Source organism: Danio aesculapii, unplaced genomic scaffold (assembly GCF_903798145.1).
Source record: "Danio aesculapii unplaced genomic scaffold, fDanAes4.1, whole genome shotgun sequence".
Lineage (NCBI taxonomy): Eukaryota > Metazoa > Chordata > Actinopteri > Cypriniformes > Danionidae > Danio > Danio aesculapii.
Window position 1 is genome coordinate 2,452 of NW_026613793.1, and position 8,692 is coordinate 11,143.

The 8,692-nt window shown below is 37.8% G+C and overlaps 6 non-coding genes across 6 annotated transcripts; 3 read left to right on the forward strand and 3 right to left on the reverse strand.

Moving 5' to 3' along the window:
* Window positions 1-3,745: 3,745 nt before the first annotated feature.
* On the reverse strand, window positions 3,746-3,817 carry trnap-ugg (transfer RNA proline (anticodon UGG)). The gene has a single exon. It is a non-coding gene; the product is annotated as a tRNA-Pro (tRNA).
* Window positions 3,818-4,267: 450 nt separating this feature from the next.
* Window positions 4,268-4,340, forward strand: trnar-ucg (transfer RNA arginine (anticodon UCG)). The gene has a single exon. It is a non-coding gene; the product is annotated as a tRNA-Arg (tRNA).
* Window positions 4,341-5,372: 1,032 nt separating this feature from the next.
* Window positions 5,373-5,444, reverse strand: trnap-ugg (transfer RNA proline (anticodon UGG)). Its single transcript has one exon. It is a non-coding gene; the product is annotated as a tRNA-Pro (tRNA).
* Window positions 5,445-5,894: 450 nt separating this feature from the next.
* On the forward strand, window positions 5,895-5,967 carry trnar-ucg (transfer RNA arginine (anticodon UCG)). Its single transcript has one exon. It is a non-coding gene; the product is annotated as a tRNA-Arg (tRNA).
* A 1,068-nt stretch (window positions 5,968-7,035) lies between these two features.
* On the reverse strand, window positions 7,036-7,107 carry trnap-agg (transfer RNA proline (anticodon AGG)). Its single transcript has one exon. It is a non-coding gene; the product is annotated as a tRNA-Pro (tRNA).
* A 451-nt stretch (window positions 7,108-7,558) lies between these two features.
* On the forward strand, window positions 7,559-7,631 carry trnar-ucg (transfer RNA arginine (anticodon UCG)). Its single transcript has one exon. It is a non-coding gene; the product is annotated as a tRNA-Arg (tRNA).
* Window positions 7,632-8,692: the final 1,061 nt, after the last annotated feature.

Genomic DNA, 8,692 nt, shown 5'->3' on the forward strand with positions numbered 1-8,692 from the left:
GGGAATGCAAATCATCACAAACCTTGTTCACAGATGATGTAGTTACTGTCATGGAGTTTCACAAATTCCATTGGAGGGATGTATTTAAAAAAGCCACTGATTGTGGTTTGCCTACTGTGCAAAATGTGGTGTTTGTGTATTAATGTGTCTCAACATTCACAAAACCACTCTGATGGCAAACATTCCCTACAACGGATAATTGCTTCTCTCACATGACAGTGACTACATGTCATCGTGGGAATCCTTTCAGCCGACAACAAGTTGGCAAGGTTTTGTGGCCTCGCCTCTTGCCAACACTGTTGGACCTCTTTTTTTCTTTGTCCCCAAATGGACAATGGAGACTGCAGGATGGTGTCTTCAGGAGGATCTTCAAGGATGATGGTCTCAGATTCCTGAAGAAGGTTCTCTAGCCTCTGCATATTAAAATCTTCAAAGAGAGAAGGAAAGAAATGAAAAAATAATAAAATAAATTCAACACTGTAATTCACCTACATTCAACTAATTGGGATTTCCATTAGTTTTAGTAAAGTGATAATCCGGTGATGGAACAGAAGGCTGAGGGTGAAAGGATAGTTGGAAAGATTTATGTGGAATGATTCTGGGAGTATCATAATTAAAAACTTAATATATGAAATAAAAAATTATACCTTTTTAACTTTTATTTAATGTTTACAATGCAAATCCAATTAGATCCACTTATTTGGTAAACAAAGCAAGTCTCTCATATAATCTATCTACTAAAAGTTACTAAAGTATCTACTAAAATTACTTTACAAATTGTATTGCAATTAAATTAAAATGTTCATATTTGTCAATAATATTACTGAAATTAATTTAAAAGCTAAATAAAAAGAAATGTACACACATATACACAAGTAAATAAATAGACACAATGATGTTTTCTTAAGTTTTTCTACTGTCGGGTTAACACCAACAAATGATGGTAACATTAATGCTTGAGGCGTATTAGGGGACTGTAGAAAAGGCTTTAGGAAAAACCATTGTTAGCTGGCTAGTTACTAAACAGCAAACAGGCAATTTCCTCATTGTCTTGAGGATTTCTTTCTGCCTATGTCCCTGTTTTCAGATGAATCATAGGTTTTGAATGAAAATAAATAAATAAATAAATAAAAAAATAAAATTCTTCTTACCAGGATATTGATGGGTAATACATGGTGGAGAGGAACTAGCACATGGGAAACAAACTGTTTAGAAGTAAAAAAAATAAATAAATAAAACAAGCCACATTACAACAATTCATTGAAACTCCTTGCCAAATATACAAAAAAAATAAATAAATAAATAAACAATGTAACTTTTGGAAATCTTGCAATATGGAAAATATTAAACCTATACATACATGTCATTACACTGTTATTGACATTACCTATTTTTGCATTAAGTCTACTGAGTAGCAAGAGCACTATTAAACTCCTTCCTAGTTCATTCACACATCATTATTCACTATTAAAAGAGTTTGTCATTAACTTTATAAAATAGATACCAACCAGATGATGATCTTTTTTTCTGACGTTTCGAGGTGGACACCCGTTGCCCATCGCAGTCCCTCTTCCACCAGGTTACTTTGTTTTGTCCAGGGACTTCAGGTTGATCTGACTCTTTTTTTTTGACTTAGCATGTAATTAAACAGATGGGAGAAAACTAGGCATTAACTAACTGGAGTTAATTGTTTAAATATTTGTGTATAACAAAAAAAAAATGTATCTCCTCAACAAATGCATCAGCGAGAAGAAGAACAGCTTCTAATTTATGTTTGTTTCCACTTAACATTGTACTAAAACAAAAAATAAAATGTCAGTTCAATCTGATTTCTGACTGCAACTCAAACTTGAGTTGATTATCACAATTCAAAGCAAAGCTTGGACCACATCAAATATGTGACTTAAAATTTGTAATTTTTTATTCATTTATTTTAACAAGGTTACAGTTTTGTAAAGTTTTTTTTTTTTTTTGTAGCTGTATTGGTAAATGCCTCATTTAAAATATAGCAAATGTTTTTTTTTATGCTGGGGAAAATATCTTTAGTCTAAATCGTGCTTAATTTTTGTTTAGATAAAATGCACTATATAAGATTATTGATCAGTTTAATGTTTTTTTTAAACACCTCAGACTTATAAATAAATAATTAGCGAAAATGTATTTAAAGAATTAATTGGAAAATATCAATTTTGTTACACATTTTTCCACCCTGCTAATTGTAGCACTGTATTTATTAATTTTATTTTTTTAATATAAATTTAAAACTCATTTGAAACTCATTTACTTGCTTTTATATATATATATATATATATATATATATATATATATATATATATATATATATATATATATATATATATATATATATATGCTGTTATATTATACAATGTATACAATACAATATTATACAATTTATTTGCATCTTATTTATTCATTTTACCTTATTAAATAAATTGCATTTCAATTATTTTATCATATACCTTTATTTTAATTTAAATATATTTATTGTATTGTTTTAATGGAATCAATCTAGTTAACTTGAGTGTTTTTTAAGTTTTAGAAATTTATTTTAAAAGGATTAATTATTTAAATTTAATTTAGATTTTACGTGTTATGCCTTTTCTCTAAACGTGTTATGTCTGTACAATGAATCTGCAAGCAACTAGTGATGCCTGCTAACGTGTTTTCTTTTTTTGTAAATGTAAACCGTATGCTCTGTAATACCGATCTGGCGTCAGCTATGACTAATAATAGTATAGATGACCACAAGATGAAAATAAACCGGTTTAGGGGCCCATTCGCACTTGTTAGTCCACTTTAATGCTAGACGTTACCACTTTAGCTAAAAAGATTGCTAAGACTCATTTTACTGACTCAAATCTTTGAATCACGTTCAGCAAACTGAACAAATCTTTTCACCAAAATATAATTAAGGTTAACGTTACATGTTTGAATTAGATCTGCAGTGCCGTCATCCCCGATGTTTAAAAATGTCCAATCATGTCACAACATGATAAAAACTGATTAATTTATTAATATTATCTCCAGTAATGGCAGCAGTAATGTGATTGCTGGGCTAAGTTACCAGCTGTGCTAACTGAACGTCCAGATGTTACACTTGAATAACAACTTTGAACGCACAATTTCTAACACACGACTCATGTAACGTGAAGAAGAAACACAAAATTTATTAAAATGCAGTTAACGCCGTGATCTCATCACAAAAAGAGTGGAAAAGCCCTTACTTACTTGATTCAATGTCGACGCTCATCAGGTGAACTGGCGTTGAACCGAGTCTCGTTGATGACGTCATCGCCGTTAAAGTTGGTGCGTGGTATATGGACGCATCTGTTCTCCAAAGAAATGAATGGGAAGGATTGGCGTATCATATGCACGCAAAAACGGATTTTGGCGTATGCATTGCATGCAAAGGGAAGGTGGAAAGTCGTGTTATTTGTATGCAAAGTTATGAGATCGGGTTGGGTGCCTACAGAGAAGAGACTGTGTACAAAGACAAAAATGGTGCTTACATATAAAGCTGGTGGGTTGTTCAAGATCCATAAACAAATCTAACAACCGAATCATTGCCGCTCCTTTTCTTGTCTGTATAATTGTACATGTTAGACTGATTTAGATCAGAAGTCCACTAAATGTTCATTAACTAAAGTAACAGCAAAAGCTGCTACAATTAACATAGAAACACCTTGGATAGCACAGCATCTCTGCTTTTTCTATGACTGTCGGAGGGCTCGTCCGGGATTTGAACCCGGGACTTCTCGCACCCAAAGCGAGAATCATACCCCTAGACCAACGACCCCTGTAGAAGCAGTCTGCAGTGCCACCAAAAATTCTGTGAGACCGATCCACTCTACTCTTTGTTCATGTTGTTTTTGTTACGTGTGTCAGCAACTCCCTGGAGGCATATTACAGTTCACAGTAAGTATAAAACAGTCCAGTGGGCTAATGGATAAGGCACCAGCCTTCGAAGCTGGGGATTGTGGGTTTAAAGTACCAACCGGGTTGTCTTTGATGCAGTTCCTTTTAAGTTGACTGTGCAAGACAATCCAGTGTTACCTTTAAAAAGCTAGGTTCATACCCTTAGGTCAAAAAGACATGACAATGGAAAACTCCTCAGAGAAGATGTTTTGTCATTAGGTGTACACATCAGATCGTTTGAATGCAATATGGCATAGGGATCCTAAAGTACTGTTTTCTGAGTAACAAGAACTTCCTGAGCCATACATCAGATACGACAAAGGCTAGTGTTGACCCAGTGGCCTAATGGATAAGGCATCAGCCTTCGAAGCTGGGGATTGTGGGTTCAATTCCCAACTGGGTTGTATTCCGACTGGTCTTCTCAAAACTTAGGCGTGATGATCTGAGGACAATAATTAGCTTCGAATTCTCAGACTTGCTGCACACTTCAAATAAGATTCATCCAATCTTGCTTGAATCTCACTGTCACGTTACAAACCTAAATGGTTCCGATAAGCTTTGGTAATGGAGATCTTGACTTCAAGTACCCCGTGGCTTTCAACTAATGGTCTCTTGTTAGTTGGATGATGATGAAATGCAAACAAGAAAATAGCTGCAGAAAGGTTGTGATTTCAAGTTAATGAGAGTGGCCTTGTCTGGAATTTGAAACTCAAGACCAGTCACACCATACGCAAGAACCACACCCCAGGACCAATGAGACACGAATGTGGATGATTGCACAGAGAAAATGTTTGACCATTAGTTGCACACATCTTACTTGACGGAATGCAAACTGGCATCGAGATCCTAAAGTGCAGTTTTCCATGCATTGGCATCTTGTTAAAGGCATCCAAAAAATCCATGACAAATGATTGGCGAAATGGCCCAGTGGCCTAAGGGATAAGGCATCAGCCTCCGGGGCTTGGGATTGTTGGTTCAAGTCCCATCTGGGTTGTCTTTGAAGGTCTCACTTCAATTTGGGAGCAATGTTTGGTGGATGAAACACGGTAGCTGTGAAAACCTTCTTGAGATGTGTTTGCATGTCATTAACTTCCTGCATTGCCATGCATATTACCTATTATGACTAAAAGGGTGACGAGATACCTAACGCGAAAGGCCGTTTTGAATCCTGCATGGTGCCTACAGAGAAGAGACTGTGTACAAAGACAAAAATGGTGCTTACATATAAAGCTGGTGGGTTGTTCAAGATCCATAAACAAATCTAACAACCGAATCATTGCCGCTCCTTTTTTGTCTGTATAATTGTACATGTTAGACTGATTTAGATCAGAAGTCTACTAAATGTTCATTAACTAAAGTCACAGCAAAAGCTGCTACAATTAACATAGAAACACCTTGGATAGCACAGCACCGCTGCTTTTTCTATGAATGTCGTAGGGCTCGTCCGGGATTTGAACCCGGGACCTCTCACACCCAAAGCGAGAATCATACCCCTAGACCAACGAGCCCTGTAGAAGCAGTCTGCAGTGCCACCAAACATTCTGTGAGACTGATCCAATCTACTCTTTGTTCATGTTGTTTTTGTTACGTGTGTCAGCAACTCCCTGGAGGCATATTACAGTTCACAGTAAGTATAAAACAGTCCAGTGGCCTAATGGATAAGGCACCAGCCTTCAAAGCTGGGGATTGTGGGTTTAAAGTACCAACTGGGTTGTCTTTGATGCAGTTCCTTTTAAGTTGACTGTGCAAGACAATCCAATGTTACCTTTAAAAAGCTAGGTTCATACCCTTAGGTCAAAAAGACATGACAATGGAAAACTCCTCAGAGAAGCTGTTTTGTCATTAGGTGTACACATCAGATCGTCTGAATGCAATATGGCATAGGGATCCTAAAGTACTGTTTTCTGAGTAACAAGAACTTCCTGAGCCATACATCAGATATGACAAAGGCTAGTGTTGACCCAGTGGCCTAATGGATAAGGCATCAGCCTTCGAAGCTGGGGATTGTGGGTTCAAGTCCCATCTGGGTTGTCTTTGTTGGGTTACATTTAAGTTGTGTGAAACAATTCCGACTGGTCTTCTCAAAACTTAGGCGTGATGATCTGAGGACAATAGTTAGCTTCGAATTCAAAGAATTGCTGCACACTTCAAATAAGATTTATCCAATCTTTCTTGAATCTCACTGTCACGTTACAAACCTAAATGGTTCCGCTAAGCTTTGGTAATGGAGATCTTGACTTCAAGTACCCCCGTGGCTTTCAACTAATGGTCTCTTGTTAGGTGGATGATGATGAAATGCAAACAAGAAAATAGCTGCAGAAAGGTTGTGATTTCAAGTTTATGAGAGTGGCCTTGTCTGGAATTTGAAACTCAAGACCAGTCACACCATACGCGAGAACCATACCCCAGGACCAATGAGACACGAATGTGGATGATTGCACAAAGAAAATGTTTGACCATTAGTTGCACACATCTTATTTGACGGAATGCAAACTGGCATCGAGATCCTAAAGTGCAGTTTTCCATGCGTTGGCATCTTGTTGAAGGCATACAAAAGATCCATGACAAATGATTGGCGAAATGGCCCAGTGGCCTAATGGATAAGGCATCAACCTTCGGGGCTTGGAATTGTTGGTTCAAGTCCAATCTGGGTTGTCTTTGAAAGTCTCACCTCAATTTGGGAGCAATGTTTGGTGGATGAAACACGGTAGCTGTGAAAACCTTCTTGAGATGTGTTTGCATGTCATTAACTTCCTGCATTGCCATGCATATTACCTGTTATGACTAAAAGGGAAACGAGATACCTAACGCGAAAAGTTCATTTTGAATCCTGCATGGTGCCTACAGAGAAGAGACTGTGTACAAAGCAAAAAAATGGTGCTTACATATAAAGCTGGTGGGTTGTTCAAGATCCATAAACAAATCTAACAACCGAATCATTGCCGCTCCTTTTTTTGTCTGTATAATTGTACATGTTAGACTGATTTAGATCAGAAGTCCACTAAATGTTCATTCACTAAAGTCACAGCAAAAGCTGCTACAATTAACACAGAAACACCATAGATAGCACAGCACCACTGCTTTTCTATGACAGTCGTAGGGCTCGTCCGGGATTTGAACCCGGGACGTCTCGCACCCTAAGCGAGAATCATACCCCTAGACCAACGAGCCCTGTAGAAGGAACCTGCAGTGCCACAAGAAATTCTGTGAGACCAATCCAATCTACTCTTTGTTCATGTTGTTTTTGTTACGTGTGTCAGCAACTCTCTGGAGGCATATACAGTTCACAGTAAGTATAAAAACAGTCCAGTGGCCTAATGGATAGGGCACCAGCCTTCGAAGCTGGGGATTGTGGGTTTTAAAGTACCAACTGGGTTGTCTTTGATGCAGTTCCTTTTAAGTTGACTGTGCAAGACAATCCAGTGTTACCCTCAAAAGCTAGGTTCATACCCTTAGGTCAAAACGACATGACAATGGAAAACTCCTCAGAGAAGCTGTTTTGTCATTAGGTGTACACACCAGATCGTCTGAATGCAATATGGCATAGGGATCCTAAAGTACTGTTTTTCTGAGTTACAGGAACTTCCTGAGCCATACATCAGATATGACAAAGGCTAGTGTTGACCCAGTGGCCTAATGGATAAGGCATCAGCCTTCGAAGCTGGGGATTGTGGGTTCAAGTCCCATCTGGGTTGTCTTTGTTGGGTTAAATTTAAGTTGTGTGAAACAATTCCGACTGGTCTTCTCAAAACTTAGGCGTGATGATCTGAGACAATAGTTAGCTTCGAATTCTCAGACTTGCTGCACACTTCAAATAAAGATTCACCCAATCTTGCTTGAATCTCACTGTCACGTTACGAACCTAAAAGGTTCCGCTAAGCTCTGGTAATGGAGATCTTGACTTCAAATACCTCGTGGCTTTCAACTAATGGTCTCTTGTTAGGTGGATGATAATGAAATGCAAACAAGAAAATAGCTGCAGAAAGGTTGTGATTTCAAGTTAATGAGAGTGGCCTTGTCTGGAATTTAAAACTCAAGACCAGTCACACCATACGCGAGAAACATACCCCAGGACCAATGAGACACGAATGTGGATGATTGCACAAAGAAAATGTTTTGACCATTAGTTGCACACATCTTATTTGACGGAATGCAAACTGGCATCGAGATCCTAAAGTGCAGTTTTCCATGCGTTGGCATCTTGTTGAAGGCATACAAAAGATCATGCCAAATGATTGGCGAAATGGCCCAGTGGCCTAATGGATAAGGCATCAACCTTCGGGCTTGGAATTGTTGGTTCAAGTCCAATCTGGGTTGTCTTTGAAAGTCTCACCTCAATTGGGAGCAATGTTTGGTGGATGAAACACGGTAGCTGTGAAAAACCTTCTTGAGATGTGTTTGCATGTCATTAACTTCCTGCATTGCCATGCATATTACCTGTTATGACTAAAAGGGAAACGAGATACCTAACGCAAAAGTTCATTTTGAATCCTGCATGGTGCCTACAGAGAAGAGACTGTGTACAAAGCAAAAAAATGGTGCTTACATATAAAGCTGGTGGGTTGTTCAAGATCCATAAACAAATCCTACACACCGAATCATTGCCGCTCCTTTTTTTGTCTGTATAATTGTACATGTTAGACTGATTTAGATCAGAAGTCACTAAATGTTTCATTCACTAAAGTACACAGCAAAAGCTGCTACAATTAACACAGAAACACCATAGATAACACAGCACCACTGCTTTTCTATGACA